A 27,384-nucleotide genomic window follows, 5' to 3' on the forward strand; every position below is an offset into this window, starting at 1 on the left:
TTGTACCAGTGAAAATGAGTGTAAATGTATGCATGGAGCACCATTATTCTGTAATTATGCATGTAACTCAAAGCCATGCCCTAAACACCCATGGCCATCCCATTTCTGTGACCCCTTTTTGGAATGTGCATAAATTTTAGGCACATTGGTCCCAATTGAATCTAATTAGTGGCAATAATTGCTTGTTAAAAAGTCAGTTATTGCAACTAATTGGTTTGATATTCAACTAAATTGCACATGCAAATTGGGAACATGCCTAAATTTGCACTTACAATTTTTGTCGAACTTTACAGAATCAGGCAGTCTGTGCATAACTGTCAGACCTGTGAGTTCTTGTACCAAGTAGAGCATTGCTGAGCCCGGTACTCAGACCAGGTTCTGCTTGGTGGCCTGACAACCCCAGGTTTCACCTGCGCTGACCGCCGTTCCCCAGAGGTTGAGCCCCTAGGTGCGGGCAGCCTGCAGGGCTTATGAGATGGAGCAGGAAGCTGGGTGATGAATGTGACGGCCAGACAGGCAGCAGGCAAGAGAGTGATCCAGGTACAGGCAAGGTCAGGAGGCAGGCAGCAGACACAAAAGTAATCCGGGTACAGGCAGAGTCAGTAGGCAGGCAGCAGACACAAGAGTAATCTGGGTACAGGCAGAGTTAGTAGGCAGGCAGCAGACATGAGAGTAATCCAGGTACAGGCTAAGTCAGCAACGAAGAACAAAGTAGAGGAGAAGCACACTACTGAGCAAGTAACACCTACCAAAGTAGAAGCTGAAGCAAGGAGTCTAGGGAGAGCTCAGCTGATAAAGTGCTGGTGTCTGACATCAGCAGGAGGAAGGGGCACAGCCATAGGACAAGAGCAGGGGAAGGAGGAACCAGAAGACCAATAGGAGAGAAGCAAGGGAAGCCAGGCAGAGGAAGAGCAGACCCAGGTGGGTGGAAGCAAAGCAATCAAGGAGCCTGGAAGCCAGGCAGAGGAAGAGCAGAGCCAGGTGCATGGAAGCAAAGCAATCAAGGAGCCTGCAGCCAGAGAAGAACCAAACACACATGGCTCAGGGCTGTGCCAGTCAAGTGTGCGTGTCGACGGGACCCTGCACAGCCCGAGGACGCCGCTTGTGTTGAGGTAGGGGACATGACAATAGCTCATCAATACCTTAATACATGTGGAGACCCATTTGAGATAGAACATAGCAAATGGAATTGAAACATCCAGGTCAGGAATGTGCTCAGTTCCGATATAATTTTAGAAAATAATCTGCAGACGAACAGCCTTTCCTAAAATTTGTTCTAGAATCTACATTCATGTGCCCATAGGTACCAACATAAAGCCGTTTAATAAATCCCAATAAATATATAAAATATCCAGATATTTGATTGTGAGTAGTGTCGGCATGTTGATCACACTACCTAAAACATATTGCAGTGCTGAATATAAGGAATAAGTTAAATACCACTGATGATATTTTCTAGACTTTTGAAACAGCAAGAGCGAAATGCTGGCCAACATCGGTCCGGGGCTATCATGTTGGCAAGAGAGGATTAGATAAATGCAGTATTGCAATATCTTGATATTGCAAATATCAAATACCAAAAGACACCAATACCAAAAGACACCAAGAAAAGCACAAACAATCTCACCAACTACAGCCCAGTTGCGTCTATCCCACTAGTAGTAAAACTTATGGAGAGCTTGGTGACTAAACAGCTTACGGAATACCTGGACAAGTTTTCAATATTACATAATTCACAATCAGGATTCCGATCTCACCATAGCACCAAAATTGTCCTAGTCACCCTCCTGGCCAAATTCAAGCAGGAGATAGCCATAGGCAAAAGCATAAGCCTCCTCCAGTTCGACATGTCAAGCGCATTCGACATGGTAAACCACAACATATTACTAAGACTACTAGGCCACTTCAAGATTGAAGGAAATGTACTTAACTGGATAAAAGGTTTTCTAACCACCAGAACTTATCAAGTAAAATCAAATTCAAATATATCACCACCGTGGAAAGCAGTTTGCGAAGTACCCCAGGGATCACCATTATCACCAATACTCTTCAACATGATGATGATTCCACTGGCACAGTCCTTATCCAATCGAGGCCTTAACCCATTCATCTACGCAGATGTTACAATCTACATCCCCTTCAGACATGATCTGACAGAAATAACCAATAAAATCAACGATGGCCTGAACATCATGGACTCCTGGGCAAACTCATTCCAACTGAAACTGAACACTGAAAAAAATACATTGCCTCATCCTCTCCTCTCAACATAACAACTACAAACCCACAACCATAAATACTCCAGGACATACCCTCCTTACCTCAGTTTGAAAATACTCGGCGTCACACTTGACCGCAACCTTACTCTCGAGAGCCAAGTAAACTCTGTAACAAAGAAAATGTTCTACTCAATGTGAAAGCTCAAACGATTAAAACGTTTCCTCCCAAGAGCAACCTTTCGATATCTAATACAATCAATGGTCCTAAGCCATGCAGATTATAGCAACGGAATCTACGCGGGTTGCAAAGAACAACTCATAAAAAAAACTCCAGACCACCCAAAATACAGCAGCCAGGCTGATATTCAGCAAAACACGCTTCGAAAGTGCCAAACCCCTTCGAGAAAAGTTGCATTGGCTCCCAATCAAAGAACGGATCACCTTCAAAATCTGCACCTTAGTCCACAAAATCATATATGACGTAGTCCCAGGATACATGACAGACCTTATAGATCTGCCAATAAGAAACAAAGTCAGATCTCAAGATCCTACCTAAACCTACACTACCCAAATTGCAAAGGACTGAAATACAAAACAACTTATGCATTCAGCTTCTCCTACATAAGTGCAAAACTATGGAATGGCCTCCCAAAAGCTGTGAAAACAATCCACGACCACCTGAACTTCAGGAAATCACTAAAAGCCAACCTCTTCAAAACGGCTTACCCCAACGACCCCAAGTAAACCTCTTCACCTAGCCACACAGCATGACTATAATCGTACTGGACAACACACAATCTTCATCCCTTCCGACCCTCCACTTATACCTCATACGATCACTATACAACCTTGTATTTGTTATCAACCGACTGGGCAAACGCCTTTGACGGTACTATGTAAGCAACATTGAGCCTGCAAATAGGTGGGAAAATGTGGGGTACAAATGCAACAAAATTGATAGGATTTAATTTTTATGAGCTAAATAGCAGGATATAGAGTACAACACAAAGGCTATAAAAACTTTAACAATTATAAAATTGGTGTGAGGGTTTTTATGACGATATTGAAGAATTTCTTAGCTCCGAGAGTGTTCATGCCCGGAGGTCTTTGAGGCTTTTCCTCCCACCTTTTTTTTCTGTTATTCTAAGTGAGCTATATGGATAATTTGAGGATAGTATATGTGCTGATTTTATATTGATTTCTTCTTCCTCTACCCATTTATTTGACGTGGAGGGGCATTTTCAATATGATGTCTAAGTCCGACTTTGGACGTTTTGCAAAAAACATCCAAAATCTGAATAGGAAAGAAGGTCATTTTCAAGGAAAAAAGTCTAACTTTTTTATTGAAAATACTGTTCTGAAAAATGTTTTGTGATTTGGATGTTTTGTTTTTTGGTCCATTTCAAACAAAAACCGTCCAAGTTCAAAACGCACAAAATCAAGCCATTGGGATGTAGGAGCAGCCAGCATTTTTAGTACACTGGTCCCCCAGACATCCCAGGAAAGCAATAGGGCACCCTAAGGGGTACTTCAGTGGACTTCATAAAATGCACCCAGGTACACATCTCAGCATTTCTCCCTTATCTTGTCTGCTGAGCCTCCCAAAACACACCCAATACCCATTACACCCAATTGTACAACACTACCATAACCCTTATAGATGAAGGCAGTGGCGTTCCTAGGGGGGGGATGCGGTCCACCCCGGGTGCACGCCGCTGGGGGGGTGTCACGCGCGCCTGTCCTTCGTTCGTTCCATGCTCCCTCTGCCCCGGAACAGGTTACTTCCTGTTCCGGGGCAGAGGGAGCATGGAACGAACGAAGGACAAGCGCGCGCGGCACCCCCCCAGTGGCGTGCACCCATGCACCCGGAGGGAGTTCTTTCGCGGGGGGGGGGTGTCCTTTCGCCGGGGGGGGGGGGGGGTCACGCTGCATCCGGGGGGCGCTGCACCCGGGGGGCAGGGTGCATCGGTGATCCGCCCCGGGTGTCAGCACCCCTAGGAACACCACTGGATGAAGGGGGCACCTATATGTGGGTACAGTGGGTTTCTGGTGAGTTTTGGAGGGCTCACAGTTTCCTCCACAAGTGTAACAGGTAGGGAGAGCTTTGGACCTGTGTCCACCTGTCTGCAGTGCACTGCATCCCCCACTAGACTATTCCAGGGACCTGCATGCTGTTCTAATGGACCTCAGTATAACATCTGAGGGTGGCATAGAAGCTGGCCAGTAATGTTTTAATCACATTTTTTGGGGGGGTTAGTAACCACTGGGGGAGTAAGGGGAAGTCACTCCTGATTACTTCCAGTGGTCATATGGTCATTTAGGGTAACTTTTTGTGCCTTATTTGTTATAGAAACAGGTCTAGCTCAAAACGTCTTAGTGTTAGTCTTGGATGGTTTTGTTCTGTTCCATTATGGCTGAAAAACATCCAAAGTGTTAGGAATGCCCAAATCCAACCCTTAACACGCCCCCTTGTGATCTGAATGCACTTCTGACGGACTTCTTATAAAAACGTTTAAAAATTGGTTTTGAAAATACCAATGTGGCCGTTTTTGTGAGAAAAATGTCCAAATGCAGATTTATGCTACTTTTTGAACGTTTTTCTCTTTTGAAAATGAGCCCAATAGTGGTTATTTAATTTATTCCATTCATGATGCCAGCTCAATTTTAGGCCCAGGAATGCTTCTCTTACAATTCAACATACAAAAAAATAATATATAATTATATATATGGTGATGCTACCTCAGGAACAGTAACACTGTCCTTCCCCTGCCAGACACATGGCACAAAACCTTGCAAAAAGACCTTCATAATATATAAAGCAAGCTTATGATACCAGCCCTAACTCCCAGTACATCGACCCTGTAACCCTACCTGTTAAAAACACTGCAACAATACACTTATTATTGAGAAATTTGAAAAAAAAGCAGGATTGTTATACATTCCTATATGGGAACTACACACCAGTCAAATGCTTCACCCCCACTCACACGTGCAGAGCAACAACAGCTAATACAGAATAAGGGACTATAAATTGCAAAATCCAGAACAAAGCTAGACTCCGTGAGTATTGCAATACTGAAAAAAAAGGAACAGAAATTCACTTTGCCTTTTACTGAGCAAAATACAAAAATAGATGAAATGCACATTTCCTAAAGCTGACACGTGGAGGGGCATAATCGAAAGGCGCCAGCCAAATCGATGGGCAACCATCTTCTGGGCCGGCTCCACGAAGTGGCGGAGCCAAGTGTATTTTCGAAATATGCTTGACGCCGGCTGGGGTTAGATGAGATGGGCGACTCCGATTTTCAGCCATAATGGAAACTGGAGCCGGCCATCTCAAATCCGGCGAAATGTAAGGCATTTGGGTGTGGGAGGAGCCAGCATTTCTAGTGCACTGGCCCCCCTGACATGCCAGGACACCAACTGGGCACCCTAGGGGGCACTTTAAAAAATTTATTAAAAAAACAAAATTAGCTTCCAGGTGCATAGCACCCTTCCCTTGTGTGCTGAGCCCCCCAAATCCCACCCAAAACCCACTGCCCACAACTCTACACTATTACCATCACCCTAAGGGGTGAAGGGGGGCACCTACATGTGGGTACAGTGGGTTTTGGGGGCTCCCATTTGCCAGCACAAGAGTAACAGGTAAGGGGGGATGGGCCTGGGTCCACCTGCTTCAAGTGCACTGCACCCACTACAAACTGCTGCAGGGACCTGCATATTGCTGTCAGGGAGCTGGGTATGATATTTGGGGCTGGCATACAGGCTGGCAAAAAATGTCTGATTTGTGTGTGTGTGTGGGAGGGGGGTGGTGACCACTGGGGGAGTAAGGGGAGGTGATCCCCGCTTCCCTCCGGTGGTCATCTGGTCAGTTGGGGCACGTTTTGGGGACCTGGACCTAAAAAAAACGGGTCCAAATAAAACGGACCAAATTCTCCTGACGGCCGGCTTTCTTTTTTCCATTATCGGGCAAAGCTGGCCATCTCAACGAATGCCCCATCCCGCCTTCGCTACCATGCCGACACGTCCCCTTTCAACATTCGCCGGCCCCGGGATGGAACACAGTTGAAGCCGCCCAAAATCGGCTTCCGATTATGCCGATTTGGGCGGATTCAGGAGATCGCCCCCCATCTCCCGATTGTGTCGGAAGATGGGCTGCGATCACTTTCAAAAATGAGCTGGATTCTAATCCTTCCTCTCTGCTGAGCCAAGTACAGATCAGGTGAGATGACATTTTTCCAATCTCTAATTTACAATACCTGTATTTATTTTTCTTTTCTACCTTTGTGGTTTGCATCTTACTTTTTCTAATCAAATTAGTCCCAGCCTCTGTTCTCCACGTTCCTTGTGTCAAGCTTCTATATTCTTTTCCAGGGTCTCCTTTCCATTTCTTCTGTTCTCAACCATCCTTTTACCTTTGTTTTCTATATCTGACACCAATGTTCCCTTTCATTTTTTCCCCATTCACTTGTCTTTATCTCTCCATTCATTACGTTTTAACCCTCATTCTCTCTTTCTCCCACAGCCCAAGGGAAAGGAAGGGAATGGGATTGGATATACTAGCTTTCTGTTTTTTTTTTTTTTTTTTTTTTTTGCAACTACATTCAAAGCAGTTTACATAGTATATACAGGTACTTATTTGTACCTGGGGCAATGGAGGGTTAAGTGACTTGCCCAGAGTCACAAGGAGCTGCAGTGGGCAGTGAACCCAGTTCCCCAGGATCACTAGGCTACTCCTCCACTCCCTTTTTTCTTTCTCTTACCTCCTACCCTGCTTACCATTCTCCCTCTTTCAGTTCCTCCCCAGTCATCTTGTGGGCATAAAATGACTGTAAAATAAAGAAACAAAACCCCTAGAGATAGTAATGTGGAACCATTATACCACAGGTTTCTGACTCCTGCAGTACATCAAGGAGCAGTAAAAGCTCATCTTTGGCACGTGACAGCCAATGTTAACTGGTTTTAACTCTATTAATTCAGGTCCTATCCAAGGAACTGAGAATCATAGAGATATTGATGCAAAATGTATACTGTTCCAAGCAGGGTAGGGTAAGGTAATTATTACTACTATTATTATTATTATTATTATTATTATTATCATCATTAGAACACAAGGGTCCTACTGTCTCATAATACTTTATAGTTATAAATTAAGGTAACAATGATATTGAAATGAGGATATGTAAAAGGTATAGCATCTGCTCATACTTTCTCATGATCCTCTTCTGAGCCCAGTTTTTTCATGCCTAAGATGAGCTCTGATGGTCTGTTTTCTGCTTTCTAGGGTCTATCTGTAATGCATGTCCATATGGCTGGAAATGGTTTAACGGATCCTGCTACAGTTTCTCAGAAGCCAATAAAAACTGGGAAGGTGCTAGAATATCCTGTAATGACAGAGATTCCCATCTGGTTATTATTAATAACAAAGATGAACAGGTAGGCCTAGGCGTGGCAACCAAGTGTCCTAGACTGGATGTGTGGGAGAAAGAGCTGGGTAATGGAAGAAAAGGAGAAAGAGATGGAAGTATCATAGAAAATGTTTGCAGATAAAGACCTGAACGTATCTGGCAGTCTACGCAGGCTCCACCTCTTCATGATTAAACACTGGCATCATAAACAGTGCAGTAGGTAAAGTACCACCTTGGGCTGATGATCAGAAGCAAATGCAGGTGCTAGAGGCTGTTAGCGTCATGCTAGCACCTGAGCTTGCTATTGCCTCATGATCAGAGCCCCTGAGCACGTGAAACACTGCGCTCAGGGGCTCTGAATGCAACTAGCATGCAAATGCATGTTAAATGTATTCCTCCCCAATGATCAACAAGCAGCACGCCAAACATTGGCACACTGTCCGCGGCAAAACCTATGCCAGTTTTGAGCTGGTGTTAGGGTTTGCAGACCATTGGGGAGGAATGGTGAGCCCTGTCCAGCATGCATTTGCATGCTAGCAGACCCCCCCACTCCCCCCAATGCAGCCCCCCACAGTAGCAGGAACCCTGATCCGACCCCCCCCCCCAGTGACAAGGGGGCTGGAGGTCTGGTGGACCACCAGTCCCCCACCCCCCCAACACAAATTCAGGGGAGGCTGGAGATCCGGTGGGTCTCCAGCCCCCCTAACCCCTCTAGCATCCCCTCAAATAGAGCCCTGGTGGTCCAGTGGGCCACAAATAACCCCCCCCCCCCCCCATGACCTGGTGGTCTAGTGGCCCTCTTCCCCACCCTCCTACCTTCGCTGGAGGAGGGAAGTGGCCTTCCTCCTCTTCCATTGGCGCCACCTTGAAAATGATGGTGCCCAGCCCTGCCCAGTGCATACTGGGATGTGATGGGCGGGGCTTCACAGCATATAAGGTCTTGGAACATAATACCATGATATTATTGCTTTCAACCCTAGGAATATCTTCCCCTCCTGATACTGTTGCTTTCAACCGTAAGAATGTCTTCTCTCTGCCACCACTAAAATTATTTGTTTGCTAATGCTAACTTTATGATTATATCCTTCCCTCCCCCCATAGAGATAAGCAGCATAGCTTGTGATTTACATAAGTACATAAGTAATGCCATACTGGGAAAAGACCAAGGGTCCATCGAGCCCAGCATCCTGTCCACGACAGCGGCCAATCCAGGCCAAGGGCACCTGGCAAGCTTCCCAAACGTACAAACATTCTATACATGTTATTCCTGGAATTGTGGTTTTACCAAGTCCGTTTAGTAGTAGTTTATGGACTTGTCCTTTAGGAAACCGTCCAACCCCTTTTTAAACTCTGCTAAGCTAACCGCCTTCACCACTTTCTCCGGCAACGAATTCCAGAGTTTAATTACACGTTTGAATGTGATAAGATATACATGATATACTTAATCTCTGTCTCTCACTGCCAATTTTGGGGCACAGACTGTAGAACTCTGCCTGGCACCAGTCTTACTTCCCAACTACCGGAGTTCCCATTGAAGCCCACTCCAGCCTTGATCCTGATTTGCCTTTGCCATTTACGGGACCCAGACCTTAGAAGTCTTAATTCCCATTCCTCATTTTTATGTGGGCACATAGACCTTCACCCTCTTATCATCCCTCTTCAACAGTTTTCAAATTTTGTTATCTATGCTTTCATCTCTAATGCAAGAAAGAATGATTTTGCTCACTAATCCTAATTTTTGTTTCCTTTTTTTCAGTCTTTTTTGTCCACCAACATTGGTTCAGAAAATTACTGGATAGGCCTGAATGACAAGGACAAGGAAGGTGACTGGCGTTGGGTGGACAGATCTCCCCTATCATTTACGTATGTTTTCCTCACTTAAGCTATGGTATTGTAACAGAAATTCACTTGGAAAAGATCTGAGTTACCTACCTCTCTTGTTGATGATTTTCATTAAAAGATGACGTGGAGGGGCATAATCGAATGGGGTACCCACGTTTTCCTGAGGATTTCCTCGCAGGACGTCCCGGCGAAGGAGTGGGGAAACTCGTATTATCAAAACAAGATGGGTGTCCATCTTTTGTTTCGATAATACGGTCGGGGACGCCCAAATCTCAAAATTTAGGTTGACCTTAGAGATGGTCGTCCCCAGTTTTCGGCGATAATGGAAACTGAGGATGCCCATCTCAGAAACGACCAAATCCAAGCCCTTTGGTCGTGGGAGGAGCCAGTATTCATAGTATACTGGTCCCAGTGACATGCCAGGACACCAACCAACATGCCTTGATTGGTATAGCCAGTGTAATTTTTGGAGAAGGGGTCTAGCGCTTTCGAACTGTTCTTTTTCCTTCAACAAATAATTAAGCTCTAGCCTTTTTGCCAGAGGTTGTGGCAAAGGTAGTTATCATAGCTGAGGTGAAAAAGAGATTTCAACAATCGAGACCAGAAAAATGACTGATTATACCTAGATGTAAGCAACAGGGAAGTAGAAGTAAATAGATTTTTTACTCGGACTTGGGGACACTTGAGGAAGTTACATGGAAATACTTTTAAAACAAATAGGAGGAAATGTTTTTTCACTCAACGAATAGTTAAGCTCTGGAACTGTTTGCCGGAGGAGGTGGTAACAGCGGTTAGCGTACCTGGTTTGAAAAAAGTTTTGGACAAATTCCTGGAGGAAAAGTCCATAGTCTGCTATTGAGACAGACATGGGAAGCAACTGCTTGCACTGGGATTTCTAATATCGAATGTTGCTACTCTTTGAGATTCTGCATGGAATCTTGTCACTCTTTAGGATTCCAGAATCTTGCTATTCTTTGGGGTTCTATATGGAATGTTGCCACGATTTGGGTTTCTGCCAGGTACTTGTGACCTGGCTTGGCCACTGTTTGGAAAACAGGATACTGGGTTAGATGGACCATTGCTCTGACCCAGTATGGCTTGTCTTATGTTCTTATGTTTTTGGAATCCTGTTTTTGGTTAATTTTTGGCTGAGACAAATGGAGTAGGGATAGACCATGGTCTTCCAACACAGGAGTGAAGAGGCATTAAAGGTGTATAGTCCCTAGACATTGACTCCTAAAGCAGACATCCCTGCCGAAACACAGATCTGTGTCAGGTCCATGTGTATGATTGTGTTACTTTCTGGAAGACTTTAGATGGCAGTCAGACACCATTTCTGCTTTATTGCTGTTTGATTTCTCTTGATGGATATTGCCATATTTACTGGATTTTATTAAGTGATTATTGACCTTTTTATTTATTTATTTATTTATTGGGATTTATTAACCGCCTTTATGAAGAGATTCACCCAAGGTGGTGTACAACAGGTACAGTTTAACATAAAACTTACAATTTTGTTAACAGCATAACAATCATAAAATAATTAAGAATAATCATAAATACGAAGCTAAAGCCGGGGGCGTGACAAGATGGCGCCGTTGAGCTGAAGACGCTGAGACTGATCGAGCGTTTGTTGAAAAGTTTTTCCTCTTACCTGCTATGCCGCATACAAAAAGAAAGGGGAATGTTAGGGGCAAACCCTCCACCACCTCGACATCTTCCCCGAAGCAACTTACAATCGACAGCTTCGCTCTGAGGCAGCCACCAAATCAGCCTGGAGTTGAATTTCTGCTAGATGTCGGGGCAGGAAACCCGACACCTCAGGAAAACAATATAACACTCTCTCCTCCAGCGCCCGACAACCCACCGTGCCCTGCCTTACTACGGGAAGGTAAAGCTGTTATTCAAGACCCGGAAGGCGGAGAACTTGGTGCCAGCGGAGGAGGTTTCCTCCCGGAATCAAAGGCAGGAGGGACAGGAGGTAGGGTGGAAATCCCGATGCCTCCTACGGTGGTTACTCTCGAGGCTCTTTGGCAGGCTATGGAAGGTTTGAAAGACATCGTAACTAAATCTACTCAACAAACAGCAAACTTAATTGTAACTGTGGACCAACTCTCTAAATCAATAGATAATTTAAAGGAAGAATTCAATGATCAGGTACGGACGTCTCAAAAAGATATATTTAAAATGCAAGAAAATATGTCTGTGATAATTAAAGACAACTTGAACATTAGACAAAAGATCGAACAAATAGAAAATTATAACAGGAGACTGAATATGAGAATATTAAATTTTCCTAGACCAATTGGAATCCTTCCTTTGGAACTCTTTAAAAAATATTTGACTGAAAATTTGAAAATGTTACCTCAAAACCTTCCCCCTGTGAATAAAATATATTATCTTCCAAAAAAATTCCAGGAAGAGAACCATGCGGCTCTGGATCATGGAAATCCTGATGAATTGAAAGACATTTCTTTAATTTTGGAGGACTCTCTATCCGAAGTAACAAATAGGGCTACACTTTTGGTCTCATATGTGTTTGAACAAGATTTAAATGCGGTAATAAAAAATGCGGTAATGAAACTTTACTTTAAAAATATGCATCAAACATTTTGTGGCCAGAAGATATGGATATTTCCGGATGTTACCAAAGTTACACAGGATAGAAGGAAAAAATTCTTGGATTTAAGAGAGGAGACACGGTTATTGGGCGCTACGTTCTTATTAGCTTACCCATGTAAATGCGTTGTTAAACATTTAGGACTTAAATATGTTTTTTTTATGCCAGAACAATTGAAATCTTTCATAGACCTGAAAAGAGTAGTAAAGACATAACATCTGAAGGGCAAATCTCAAAGTTATTTTGGTGGAGAGGCAGCCATGTCTTACTTTTGTACCTTTTTCTTCTTTTTTTAAATTTAGATTTTTCCTGATCTTTACTTTTACACCCCCTCTCAAATAGATTTGTGGTCTAAGGAAGGGACAAAGAAATAGATAACAATTTTTCCTTTTTTGTCATGGAGATATACTATGATGTTGGTATATATGTATATATATTTCTTTATTTCTTTGTGGTCTGAATTACATGTAACAAGTTTTATGCTTGTGTTAATTATATAAATGAATAAATAAATAAATAAATAAATAAATAAAAAAGAATAATCATAAATACAATAAAAGAAGTAAACTTAAAAACAGTAAATTGAAACCTAATAATAGAACTTCTGTGAAACAGTATAAAAAAATATACACATTTAACAACACTGGAATTCAAATACCAGAGATATAATACTATCCAGCTTATAATCGAAAGAGAAAAACGCCTATATTGCGACCCAAATCGGGAGATGGGCGTCTTTCTCCCGTGGGCGCCCAAATCGGTATAATCGAAAGCAGATTTTGGGCGTTTCCAACTGCAATCCGTCGCGGAAATGGGTAAAGTTGACGGGGGCGTGTTGGAGGCGTGGTGAAGACGGAACTGGGGCATGGTTATCGGCCGAGGAGAGATGGGCGTCTTTAGCTGATAATCGAAAAAAAAGACGTTTTTACCGCGATTTTGGGTCACTTTTTTTGGACCCTTTTTTTTCACGTACAGGTCCCAAAAAAGTGCCCCAACTGACCAGATGACTTCTGGAGGGAATCGGGGATGACCTCCCCGGACTCCCCCAGTGGTCACTAACCCCCTCCCACCAAAAAAACACCACTTTAAAAACTTTTTTTCCAGCCTCTATGCCAGCCTCAAATGCCGTACCCACCTCCATGACAGCAGAATGTGTTCTATCCTGTGACAGCCTTTTCCTGGTTCTGATGTGGCTCTCGGGTGAGTGTGACACCTTTTCTGTTAAGGGCACTGCAGAGTCACATCAGCAATGCATTGTGGTGGGTGTAGGGTATTGGGCTCCGTGATTCCACTAGCTTGTGGCAAATGCTCACGATGTTGGTAGTTGGTAGACTCTACTCCCATGGTGCTTTTCCCCCTGCTTACTGGGTCAGAGTGTGCCCTGTTTTGTTTCCGGTAGTCCATGAGGTAGTGGCCATTTTTGTAAGCCAGTTTCAGATCCCTTTCATGTGTTAACCACGTTACAGAACTTAGTTCTTACCTTGAATGTGGCTAAAAGAGGGCATTGTACACCAGTCTGCCAGCTCTGACCTACTGCTCATCTCAGTACCAGGGAGACCCGTTGCCAGTAGGGCACAACCTCTGATCTGCAGTTAACTGTGAGTAAGCGTGCTTATTCCAATAAAGGATGTTTTCGGAGAGATTAGTCTTCAGGTGTCAACTGGTGTGCCAATGTTATATAGCAGCAACAAATCCTAGAGGCCTGCGTGTATGCAGGTCCCTGGAGCACATTTAGTGGGTACCGCAGTGCACTTCAGCCAGGTGGACCCAGGCCCATCCCCCCTACCTGTAACACTTGTGCTGGTAAATGAGAGGTCTGCAAAACCCACTGTACCCACATGTAGGTGCCCCCTTCACCCCTAAGAGCTATGGTAGTGTTGTACATTTGTGGGTAGTGGGTTTGGGGGGAGGGGGCTTGGGGGCTCAGCACCCGTGGTAAGGGAGCTATGCATGTGGGAGCGTTGTCTGAAGTCCACCGCACTGACCTCTAGGGTGCCCAGTTGGTGTCCTGGCATGTCAGGGGGGCGAGTGTACTATGAATCATGGCCCCTCCCATGACCAAATGGCTCGGATTAGGACGTTTTTGAGCTGGGCGTTTTTAGTTTCCATTATCGCTAAAAAAAAACAAACGCCCAGCTGAAAAACGTCCATTTTTTCAAAAATACGGTCTGTCCTGCCTCTTCACGTACCCTTTTCGGACATAGACGCCCATGGAGATAGGCGTTCGCGTTCGATTATGCCCCTCCACGTTAGCATAATACTAATGATACCTAATAAGCCTCTTTACTCCTGTGTTGGAAAACTGTGGTCTATCCCTACTCCCATTGTCTCAGCCACTGGCTTCACGAATGGTACTTTGTCTCCTCTTGTTTTGTTTTGTGTATTTTCTGACCTCTATCAACCACTGATGGAAATGGGATTCTGGGCTTGATGGATCTTTGACTTGACCCACTACGGCTGTTTTTATGTTCTTATACTTTTATACATGCATAATATCCTCAGGAAATGTTACAAGGCTGAACCCCAGAACTGGAAATCTGTGCAGTTCCATCAATTATGGGTCCTTTAGAACAGCCTCATAGCCTCCCTCCTGAGAGCTAGCAGTAAATTTGAGAGGCTGAGATCATACTCCACATACCCTCCAGCCCACGGCAGCCAACTACAAACCTACAACAGGAGTGGGCGTTGCGGTCGTCTATTTTGGGTGTCCATTTTGGGAATCCTTTCCCTAGGCCGTCCATTTTCTAGGCCGTCCATTTTGGGCGTCCTTCCCAGCGGTCGTCTTTGTCTCGCGCACGTTTGGCCTCCTTGCCTCGCGGTCGTCCATTTTGGGCTCCCTCCTCGTGGCCGTCTGTTTTGTGTCCTTTTTGGGCGTCTTGTCCCACGCACGTTTTTGGAGAGGGCAGAGTGCGCATTTCAAACGAGGCAATAGAGATACAGCCCTGAGATGCTCGCACTGCAGGGCGGACAGCTGCTCCCTCAGCCTCTGCGTGGAAAACTTGGTCTCCAAGTGAACTGCTCATTAAAAAAAAACTGCTCAGAGCCGCATAGCTGACATTGCCCCTTCCACAGAAACCAGCCAAAGTATAGAGGGCTTGGGTCTGCTTCGGCAGTGTTGCCGCATAACACCTCGCTGCAGAAAAGACCTCCTGACACGCCAGAAATCATCATGCCTTGAGGCGCAATAGTTTCACAACATCCCCCATGCCAGGCTGAAGATGTGCAACCTGATATGGTAGACAGACCACACCGATCATCCATGAGGTAGCGCAGGCGCCCGGAGAGGTACACTGATTCAGCTGACCTTCCGCATCCACGTGCCCTTGCACCCTTGACCGCAGAGACTCACTGTCACCTACCTCCACCCTCGCCACTTCACGTCCCGTTGGAGGAATGCATATTGAAACCCGCCTTGCCAGTAGACGCCCCGGCTGCGCCACTGGCAGATAATCTGAGCACTTCAGGATCCAATGCCCACCCTAGGCATGATGCAGAGTCAGTCTGGGTTCTCATCTGCAATCCCTCCCTGATGTACAGGCCGCGGCAACGACACGCAGATCTGAATCTCAAAGTGGGCAGACGCAATATGGATCCAGCGCCAAATGACGCAGATGCAGGTCATTCTCCAGAGACAGCAGAGACGGGTCCGATCCCAGAAATCACCACACCCGGGATGACATAATGCATTACAGAGACAGTACAAGATCCCGTGGCTCCAGGAGCAGCTCCAGAAGCCATAGATCCAAGTCCCGTTACAGGCGTTACAGATCACCATCCTGTTGCAGACATCGTCGATCGCATGACCATCACAGATCCCTCTCCTTTCCTGGGCAGGTCCGGCCCAGGTCTCGGAGTGTATGCAGTGAGCAACGGGGATCCGCAGCTTCACCTCGGCACAGACCCTCAATCACATCTACTCGACCGGGGAGCCACGACCCCCCACGTACATTCAGCCTCACGACACCAAAATATGCTGTAGAGACAGTTCATAGGCGTCGCAACACTCCGGTGGGGACATCCCAGGAACACAGCATCTCCATGGGAGTCAGAAGTCTTCACGCCCAAATTCTCGTGGCACCCCAACCCCAGATGAAGAAACATCAGACGGTTAAACGGGGGAAGAAAGGTAAGAAGCATAAGCATTCTGGCCGCTCCAGCTCCACAACCTCCTCTGACTCTTCCTCCCCTTCTTCCTCGTCCTCCTCCTCTTCTTCCTCACCCTCCCCTACCAGGGCACCCAATGCACCACCCTTGGCACTCGCACCTGCATTCACTTATGGTGTTCCCCCAGAGCGCCTAAAGCAGAGGATTACCAGGACCCTGCGGAAAAAGGTACAGCGACAACAGTACTTTGATATATTCAAGATGGCCGAAGGCAGATGCAGACGACATGCTAAGAAACGTGCTAAAAAGGGCGACCTGTTACCTGATTACAACAGAGTGCTCCCACGGAACCTTGCGTGTTGGGTGATATCCTATGCATGCATGATGAACATTGTATGCAGGACGCAATGCGACCAACTCGATCCCATGCTCTGTTACCTTGAAACAATCATTAGCATCTATCGAGAGCACAAGAGACACGTCTGGCTGGCTTACGATGAACATTTTAGGGACAAAATGGAAGCAAACCCTAATATGGCATGGGATATGGATGATGGGAGCTTATGGTTGCGGAATGTCCTCACGCAACCCAACATTGCATCAAGATGTTCCTACCAGCACAGGGCTCTCCCTCCAGGAAAAAGGCAAGGGAGGCCTGCCATGCTTTCCCGGGAAGTATGCTGGAAGTACAATAAAGGCAACTGCACCATCCATGACTGCAAATTCAAGCACCTGTGCGCCACATGCGGTGTCCCGCATCCCCTTGCCTTGTGTCCTAGAAAAGCAATGCCAAGACAGGGAGGCCCGCCAAAACCTTGACCCATTTGCTAGGGCACTCACTCCCATCTGCTTGGACGCTATGAGGCCTTATTTATTTATTACATTTGTACCCCGCGCTTTCCCACTAAAGCAGGTTTAATGCGGCTTACATAGTAATTGGGATTACATAATATTGATAGAGAAAATATAAGTGAAGTGCAGTAGAATAATAAGAGAGACAGGTAGATAGGGAGAGGTAAGGGTGAATTTTCATTTATATAAGTGTACTACAGAATCTGGGAATCCTGCTCTTTCTTCAGTTTCAGAGTTATTGGGCTGTGAATAATTTCACTTCAGATGTGTAGTTCTTTCTAGAAGAGGATGACAAAAAAAAAGTTGGGGATCCCTGCAGTGCCCCTCAGCACCCTGCAGCACAAGCATACCTCACTCATAGCTGCAAGTGCCACACCACACCACCATGCTTGAACCCATGCTGGTGCTACCTGTTTTACTCTTTGGGGATCTGCCAGGTAACTCTTGCGCGGCTTTCACGACGGGTTCCTCATACCATTTCAAGGCCCCATACCGTTGGCCACCCCTGCCCTACCATCTCGCTCCAAGTCCCGCCTAGCCCACATTATCTCAGACAAGCTAGCAGTTGAACGAGCAGCGGGTCGCATTGCTGGCCCGTTTCTCCATCCCCCTTTTCCCAGAATGTTTGTCTCCCCCCTTACAGCTGTCCCCAAGAAGGAACATGGCAAGTACCGCCTCATCCACAACCTTTCATACCCCCCCCCCCCCCGGTCATTCAGTGAACGACTGCATACCAGATGGCGCCACATCTGTCCAGTACATGTCCTTCGATTCGGCCTTGGCCTTGGTCCGGGCGGCTGGACGTGATGCGTTCATGGCCAAGGTGGATATTGAATCCGCTTTCCATCTGCTGCCTGTTCACCCTGACTGTTTTCCATTATTAGGTTTCTGTCATGCCAACCTGTACTATTTTCACAAATGCATGCTCATGGGGTGTGCAGTATCTTGCAACATTTTTGAGGTATTCAGTTCCTTCTTACATTGGGTGGTATCCCAGCGGTCGACAGCGGACACAAGCATACATTACCTGGATGACTTCTTCTTTGTCGGGCCCTGACTCTCTAGCACCTGCAGTGACCTCATGGATGTCTTCCACACAGTAGCACATGAGTTCGGAGTGCCCATTGCGCGCAGCAAAACCACAGGACCCAGCACCGTCATTATCTTCTTGGGCATTGAGATAGATTCGGCAGCCCAGACCACCAAACTCCCGGAAGACAAGCTGCATGGGCTAGCACGGAAAATCCTCAAGGTCCTTCATTCATACAAGATCACCCTCCACCAAATGCAGTCTCTTATTGGCTCACTCAACTTTGCCTGTAGGGTTCTCCCCATGGGTAGAATGTTTGTCCGCAGGCTTGCTTTAGCCGTGGCGGGCGTGTCGCACAAGCACCACCATTTGCACATAACCCTTCCCATGAAGCAGGACCTCCGCATCTGGCTGCGCTTCCCACAGGACTTCAACGGCAGAGCACTGATACAATCGGAACCAACTTCCAGCGTGGACCTCAACCTTTATACAGACACCGCCGGGTCCACGGGGTGCGGAGCCTATTACAACAGGGCCTGGTTCGCCGTCCGTTGGCTGCAGCAATGGATCCTCTGCGGCCTCACCAAGAACATCACTTTCCTGGAACTGGTTCCCATTGTCGCAGCAGTCCACGTCTGGGGCCTGGCGCTGGCCAATGAAAGTGCTATCCTTTGGTCGGACAACACAGCTGTGGTAGAGATCATAAACAAACAAACAGCATGTAGCCCAAATGCTGCAGCACTTCTCAGGCATTTTGTGCTCCGTTGCCTGCAAATTAATCTGACTGCGCGAGCGAAGCACGTACCCAGGGTTGATAACTGCATAGTTGATTCTCTCTCACGTTTTCACTTTTCATTCTTTCAACAGCTGGCCCCTGCAGCAAACAAGGAACCAACTCCAGTTCCCGAACAACTATGGCAGCTGGTAGCAACACCATGCACTTACTCATCACCAGCTCCTTAGCTGCTTCTACCCTGCGCACATACCGGCGTGCCTTTCACCAGGTGTGCGAATACCTCCAGATGCACGAGTGGAGAAAGGGAACGGTTCCGGATCACCTTGTTGCTTGTTACATCGTGGACGCCTTCAAAGGGGGTGTCTCCAGGACAGCGGTCATCTCACGCATTGCTGGCTTCTCCTTCTTTGCCAAGCTTCGCGGATGGGGCAACCCTCGCGCCAGTTTCCTGATCCGGACGCTGTTGAAAGAATGGGCACGGTACACCCTGGCGCTCCCAGACAGCAGGCGTCCCGTTACACATGAGATCCTCCATCGACTATGGTTAGTGCTGGAAAAGGTGTGCCCTGATAACTACGAGACTGCACTGTTCAGGGCGGCCTTCTCTCTGGCCTTCTTCGCTGCTCTTTGGATAGGCGAGCTTACTGTGCAATCCAAGTACTAACCAACAGGAGGCCTGCAGAGGGATGGGAGTGGAGGAGTGGTCTGGAGTGGAGGAGTGGTCTAGTGGTTAGGGTGGTGGACTTTGGTCCTGGGGAACTGAGGAACTGAGTTCAATTCCCACTTCAGGCACAGGCAGCTCCTTGTGACTCTGGGCAAGTCACTTAACCCTCCATTGCCCAGGGTACAAATAAGTACCTGTATACAATATGTAAGCCACATTGAGCCTGCCATGAGGTACAAAATGTAACAATAAAATAAAAATAAAATGACATCTCCATAACACAGGGGCAGGTCTGCCTGCGAGTCGCTAGGTCCAAGACAGATCAGGCGGGGAAAGGGCACACCATTACCCTACATGGTGTCCCGGACTTGCCGACCTGCTCGCTAGCCAACCTCGCAGCATACGTAAAGATTAGACCGCCAGCGGGTCCGCCCCTTTTGCTGCATCAGGACGCCAGCCTCCTCACACGCTTCCAGTTTACGGCTGCCTTTAGACAAGCTCTCCTGGAAACTGGCCAGCGCCCCAACTACGGTACTCATTCTTTCCGTATAGAGGCAGTGACTACTGCATTCCGGCATGGCCTCTCTGCCCATGCGATCAAACAGCTGGGCCGCTGGAAATACGCAGCATACCAAACCTACATCAGACCATCACCTGCTGCGAGTCCGAAGCAATACAGCTAATCTCTTCCTTCCTTTTGCAGGTCTCCAGCCACGCCCAGGGGCAGTGTGGATCATCAGACACTCCTATATTGCCAATGCTTGCAAGCGCTTGACAGCTTAGGGCACGGGCCTGCACCTGGGTTTCGACAGTAAAGGGGTGACACTTACATGGATCGGAATTCCGGGCATGAGATGGCACAGCTTCTGCCATCTGTCCTCTGGTTACTGGACACCGCACCCTATCCAGATGTCCTGCTCATTCACTTGGGAGGCAATGACATTGGGCACACCATGCTGCCGCCTGATCACCAAAGCAGGATCTCCTGGAACAGACTGCACTTATGACTGGGACCACTATCCTCTGGTCGGACATCATCCCGCGATGGCACGGATCCGCTTCCAGGCTGTGGTCCAGAGGTGTAACCAAGGTCAATTGCCAGATTGGCAGGTGGGTGGAGCAAAGATCTGGCACCATTGGGCTTCCCCTCTCATTCATGGGTACTTCCTACCTGATGCTATCCATCTCTCGGAAGTAGTGGATTACCTCCTTAATGACTTCCAGGAGGCGCTTGAGAAACTTTACTGAAAAGGACTGGGGAAAGGGGGGGACCCGGAGGACCTTGATGTTCAGGCCCCCGGGGTTGTGGCGAAGGCACCCAAGCCTGGGAATTCTGAGATGTGCTGGAACAACAGGTGAAATGAAGATTGGCCGTTTCAGGCAAGGGACAGGAACACTCACTGGTGGCAGACCAATCACCTCGCTGGCTATACATGGCAGGTGGAACACTGGTCGGGGAGTGCAGTCCCAAGCAGGCGGACGCTCGGCCACGCTGGGGGCGGTGTCATGGCTGGCCGATGCGTGGGGTGGTGATGTAGGCTCTCTAGCTGGAAAGGCATGGCGGAGGGCAGAAGCATCTACAACGTCAAGCACAAAGCTCGGATGCTTCCTAGGGATTGTTTAATGTGTTTTCAATAAAGCTGTGGCCATTTATTCCCAAAAAGAAAACCTGTCTCATGCTTGATCTGTGAGTGCGTTAAGGGGAAGAGCAAGGGGGAGGGGCGAGAGAGTGTGCAGTCTGCCTATGTTACTGGAAATCTGTGCAGTTCCATCAATTATGGGTCCTTTAGGACAGCCTCATATGCTCCCTCCTGAGAGCTAGCAGTAAATTTGAGAGGCTGAGATCATACTCCACATACCCTGGCTTAGAAGTGGGGTTCATTACTGTTATGGTATGCAAAAGACTAACCCATTTGGAGAAATTGTCCCTGAGGCCAAGATGCACTAACAAATCGTTAAAGCCCTTTCCTTACCGATTCCCTTAGCGAATCGGTAAGGAACGCACATGCATTAAGGAAAGGGAATGCAAATGAGCTGCTCATTGTAGCTCACTTGCATTCTCTATTCCATCGGTAAACAGTCGGCCAGTCGACTGTTTACCGATGGAATAGACGATGGACTAGACGAGCTGCCCCCCCCAGGTCACCGCCGCTGCTCCCCCTGCATTGAAATGACGGCATCCTGCAGCCCTGGCCTCCCCGCCATCCTTCGCACCCCCATTGCCCCGCCCCCGCCACCCCCCCTGAGGTCGTCGCCGCCGTTGCTCCCCCCTCCACCCGCCCCCCTCTGTCTGCCACCGGGCCCTCACAGCGCCTCTCACCTCTGTCGTGTGTGAAGGAACTGCAGCAAGTAACAGCTGATCACTTCCCTTCGGACTTCCCTCCTTTCCTCTTTGGCCCGCCCTCATCTGACGTAAGTTACTTACGTCAAACGAGGGCGGGCCAGAGAGGAAAGGAGGGAAGTCCGAAGGGAAGCGATCAGCTGTTACTTGCTGCAGCGCCTTCACACGGAGGTGAGAGGCCCGGCCCGGTGGCAGACGGAGGGGGAGGGGGAGCGGCGGCGGCAACGACCTCAGAGGGCCGGCGGGGGGGGGGCCATGGGTGTGCGGAGGATGGCGGGGAGGCCTGGGCTGCGGGAAGCTGTCATTTCAATGCGGGGGGGGGGGGAGAAGGGGAGAGCGGCTGCGACCTCGGGGGGGGGGGGCGAAGGACGTCCATAGGCACAGCACTTTTTAAAAAATATATATAATGAAGGGCGTCCATAAAGGACGTCCATAGAGAGGGAGGAGGAAAAAAGCCAAGTGCTCGTCAGGGGCGTCCTTGAAGGACGCCCATGTTAGGCACTTTAGAAGGACGTCCCTGACAAGCACTTGGGACACGCAGCTTGTTTTTTGTTTTTTTTTTAGATGGGTGTTCAGCGCTTTCCCACTGGTCTCCATGGGTCCGTTCACAGCAGCCCCAGCCTAACGAGAGGTGCAACCTCACGTTAGGTTTTCGATGGTAAGGGGAATCGGTAAACGTTAGTGTATCTCATTATAATAGCCTTGCAACTGTAGTGCAGCTCTTTTGGATCATTTGAATTCCGTTTTCATTAGCTGCTACCGTGATAGGAAAATGGCCTTTAGTGCATGCCAGGGTTTACTACTTGCTCGTTAATGGCTCGTTAAGTCTGCATAGGGAAATTGTAACCCTGTGAATTACAAAATGTTTGGCTTAGGTTGAAAATATTACATAAGTATTGCCACACTGGGACAGATCAAAGGTTCATCAAGCCCAGCATCCTTTGGCCAATCCAGGTCACAAATACCTGGTAAGATCCCAAAAAAGTTCAATACATTTTATGCTGCTTATCCAAGAAATAAGCAGTGGATTTTCCCCAAGTCAATTTAATAATGGTCTATGGACTTTTCCTTTAAGAAGCCGTCCAGACCTTTTTTTAAACTCCGCTAAGCTAACTGGCTTTGCTACATTCTCTGGCAATGAATTCCAGAGTTTAATTACACGTTGAGTGAAGAAACATTTTCTCCGATTCGTATTAAATTTACTACTTTGTACTTTCATCGCATGCCCTCTAGTCCTAGTATTGTTGGATAAGAGTAAACAAACGATTCATGTCTACCTGTTCCACTCCACTCCATTATTTTATAGCCCTTTATCATATCTCCCCTCAGCCATCTTTTCTCCAAGCTGAAGAGCCCTAGATGCTTCAGCCTTTCCTCATAGGGAAGTCGTCCCATCCCCTTTATCATTTTCTTCGCCCTTTTCTGTACCTTTTCTAATTCCACTATATCTTTTTTTAGATGCGGTGCCCAGAATTGAACATTGATTTTATTTCTTTCAGGTTCTGGCTAAACGGGGAACCCAATAATCATAACGAAGAGGACTGTGCACATTTAGTTTATAATGCAGCCACAAAAGCGCAATGGAATGATATTAATTGTGACAACACATTTCGATGGATCTGTGAAAAGAGGACTCTTTGTAACTTTGGTGTTCCTGGTTCATCTGGCTAATTAGCAAAGCTGCCAAAATACGAAGCAGGAAGGTTCCTCTATGACGAACAAACACACAGGGAGTGTAATTAGCAAAGCTGCCCATGAAGCTGCTTAAATTCAATGTGTCTCTTGCTTCCTGTGAAACCTTCATTGTACCTGGGACACTTTTACACAAATTTTTGTCCAAACTAGGCTTTTCTACCATGGCTGCAGAGAGCAAAGCCCAATGATCGATCTGTATTAATTAATACAGTATTTTATAGCATAATTGGGTAAGGAAGCTTTAACTTACATTACTACTGCTTTCAGAGATTTTTCCCCTCCCCTTTTTGGAGCGGTGTTCCTTTGTCCTGACTCCTTTGCAGCAGACAATGAAGACAGAGATGCCAAGTTACCCAGTTTCAGGCTGAAGATTTTGAGATAGTCCTGGATTTCTGAATCTGCACTACCCAAGCTGCAAAGGACTTAAATACAAATCAACTTACGCATCCATTTTTTCCTACATAAGCACACAACTGTGGAATGCATTACCAAAAGCCTTGAAAACTACGAATGACCACCTAAACTTCCGGAAAACACTAAAAACTAACCTGTTTAAAAAGGCATACCCTACCGATCCAACATAAATGCCTGATCCCTTCAACACAACAAAACTAAAGAACGTAATGGACATAACACAACTCTTCCGTTATATGATTCCCTAGTGTGGCTGTGCCACATGAACTTGATCTTACCACAACATCACCCTGTATTTGTTCACACCGAAGCCTGCAAAGGCCTCTCCGGTACTATGTAAGCCACATTGAGCCTACAAATAGGTGGGGAAATGTGGGATAAAAATGTAACAAATAAATTTTTCACCACCTCATCCTCATGTATTATGGGACTCGCAGCACTGATTTATCAGGGTCTTTTACTAAAGATTAGCTCAAGTTATCTGCAGCAGGGCCCATAGGAATAAAATGGGACCTGCTGCAGATAACTCAAGCTATCCTTTAGTAAAAGACCCCCTTAATGAGCAGGATCAGGCACTACAAATTCCACACTGCTTTGGGATACGAGTTCAAAACCAGGACTACAAACATGACAGGTGATAAAGGCCATATGGCCCATCCAGTCTGCCCATCCTCTGTAACCCCTAACTCTTCCTTTTCCTAAGCAATCCCACATGCTTATCCCATGCCTTTTTTAATTCTGACACAGTCCTCGACTCCACTGAGAAGCCATTCCATGCTTCCACCACCCTTTCTGTGAAATAATGCTTCCTTAGATTACTCCTAAGCCTATTCCCTCTTAACTTCATTGTATACCCCCTCGTTCCAGAGCTCTCCTTCAATTGAAAAAGGCTCACTTCCAGTACATAAATGCCCTTGAGATATTTAAACATCTCTATCATGTCTCCTTTCTCCCTCCTTTCTTCCAGCCTATACATGTTGAGGTTCATAAGCCTGTCCCTATATTTGTTGTGTTCAAGACCGTTTACTAATTTTGTAGCTGCCCTCTGGATCAAGTGGCCAAAAAGTCTCCAGCCTGGAACTTGGTAACTTGGCACCTCTATGAAGAAAGGACTACAGTACTGCTTAGAACCTTTTTTTTCTGCTGCTGTTACCACGTGTATTATAACATCCAATATAATCTAATAATGAAAAATTAAGACGTAATTCTTCAATTACACATCAGACTATTAAGTAACTATACTGTGGAACTCATTTTCTTTTGTGCTGCAGGAACAAGAGAAAATTTGTCAGGAAGTTATTCAGCGCTTGGCTTTTTAAATGGTGTTCTGCTGTGAGTAGAGTCTGACAGGGGTGGGAGAGTCTAAGAGGGCACTGAGCTGTGCTTAATTTGTTAGCATTTTAATTCATTTTATTGCTGCACTAGCATTACCATTGACTTTAGTACTATTCATCTCCTCAATGTTTATTTTACAGTAGATGAGTAATCACATTTACAGAAAATAAAATCAATAACATCTACAAAGAAACAGTCCTCTGTTTTTTTAACACGTTTCTTTAATTCTTTCCCATAATACTTTCTGGTCAGTGCAGTCCAGGGTTCCCAAACCTGACCTGGGGGAACCTCAGCCAGTCAGCTTTTCAGGATATCCACACTGAATATTCATGGATAGATCTGCATATCCAAGCAGGTAATATATGGAAATGTACCTTATGAAAATTCATTGTGGATATCCTGAAAACCTGACTAGCTGGGGTTCCCCCAGGACAAGTGTAGGAGTCACAGGTGCTCAAGGTGAGCAAAATGATGTACTGGTTTAGAAGTGAGACTAAAATAACAAGGTGGGGTCAATAATCCATTGTGCAACCACCTTCCCCCTTGTATATTCACACACACATTCACACTAGAGAGCTGCACAGAATTGGGATCACGGAAATCCTGCGGAGCCTGAGGGATTCTCACGAGGATAGAAGAAATTGCTGCAGGATTCCAGCAGGGATGGACAAAGCTGCCTCTGGATTCCTGCGGGGGAGTGTAGTCAAAACTCTGGCGACTCCAGAAGGAGACTTGGATTGCACTAAGTGAAGATGCCCAGACAGGCGGCCAGAACACCAGATTAAGGCTTGGAACATTCATTGGTTGAATAGTGAATGCCACCCCAAAACCCAAGGGAGGTTGTTGGAGTCAGGAGGAAACAGAAGTCTGCAAGAAAGTAAGTAATAGGATCAACTCCTGTGAGTACAGATAGGGATAGAGATTACTTGCGGGTACAGGTGGGTATGTGTTACACTCCAGTGGGGATGGGTGAAATTTCTGTCCCTGTGCAACTTTCTAATTTATACACATACACTACTATTTGAAGTGTTGACTACTATGTGTTATTTAGATTTTTGTTCAGCTCAGTAAGAGGCGTTACCAGGCCAACCCATATTTGGTTTTGCACCATAGCTTCTATAGATTAGATTTTACAATCTGACCCAACATGGCTGTGTTTCAGCAAATTGCCTGCATCAGGGGGGGGGGAGTCTAACAATTTTAGGGCCCCTTTTACTAAAGTTATTTATTTTTCCTCTTTTAAAAAATGTGAAAAAATAGAATAATGAAAATGTGAAAACATAGGCTTAATAAATGCTTTTAAAAAATCTTTTCCGAAGTGCTAGTAAATACATGCATATCTTACATGCCAAGTATTTTATAGGTAGTTGTATATATGATTAACTCAGTGGTTCCCAAACCTGGTCTTGGAGGCACCCCAGTCAGTCAGGTTTTCAGGATATCCACAATGAATATTCATCAAAGACATTTGCATATAGTGGATAATCTATAAACTGCTTCTAATTTTCAAAGCATTATGCCTAGGCCTTGCTCCATACTTAGCAACACTCACCATCCCTCACTCACCCCCCTTGTTTGCTCCATTCAATAAATGACTTATCGTTTGGTCCTTCCTGGCCCATATGCTGCTCAACTTGAGTCAACTAGAATTTCAAACGTGAATTGAAAACCTGCTTTCTCGACTTGCTTTCGACAGACTAGGGTAGACCCTTTGTTCAAAAATCCCTTTCTTTGTCCTCTAGACTTTTTTCATGATTTGCATTTGACATTTTGGCTAGTATCTCATGCTGAACACCTGTGGTATTTTACCCTTTTTGTTCTGCCCTTTGCCCGTTCCCCCAACCCCCACTGTTCCCTCTAAGCTGAGCGTGTGTCCTCCAACTGTATTGCTATAGGTAGGGGGTGGTGCTTCAATATTGTATTTTCAATCACTAGGGACAGGAAGGTTCCATGGAGTCCTGCAGAGCTTGCCTGTCTCACTATTGAAAATGCGATGGTGAAACTGCACAACCCACTGGTAGGACTGTAGGTGGAGGACTCCAGCTCAGTTTAGAGGTAACAGTGCCCCCTCCCTTGCCCGTTGACCTCCATACAGTATGTATGAGTAGTCTAGTGGTTAGTGCA

The 27,384-nt window shown here is 46.3% G+C and overlaps 1 protein-coding gene across 6 annotated transcripts in view; it reads left to right on the top strand.

The window, feature by feature from the left end:
• The window catches only part of LOC115466322 (CD209 antigen-like protein B), a 351,731-nt gene that overhangs the window by 98,296 nt on the left and 226,051 nt on the right, over positions 1-27,384 (top strand). The gene's annotated exons all lie outside the window — the stretch shown is intronic.

Source organism: Microcaecilia unicolor, chromosome 3, assembly GCF_901765095.1.
Source record: "Microcaecilia unicolor chromosome 3, aMicUni1.1, whole genome shotgun sequence".
NCBI classification, from domain to species: domain Eukaryota; kingdom Metazoa; phylum Chordata; class Amphibia; order Gymnophiona; family Siphonopidae; genus Microcaecilia; species Microcaecilia unicolor.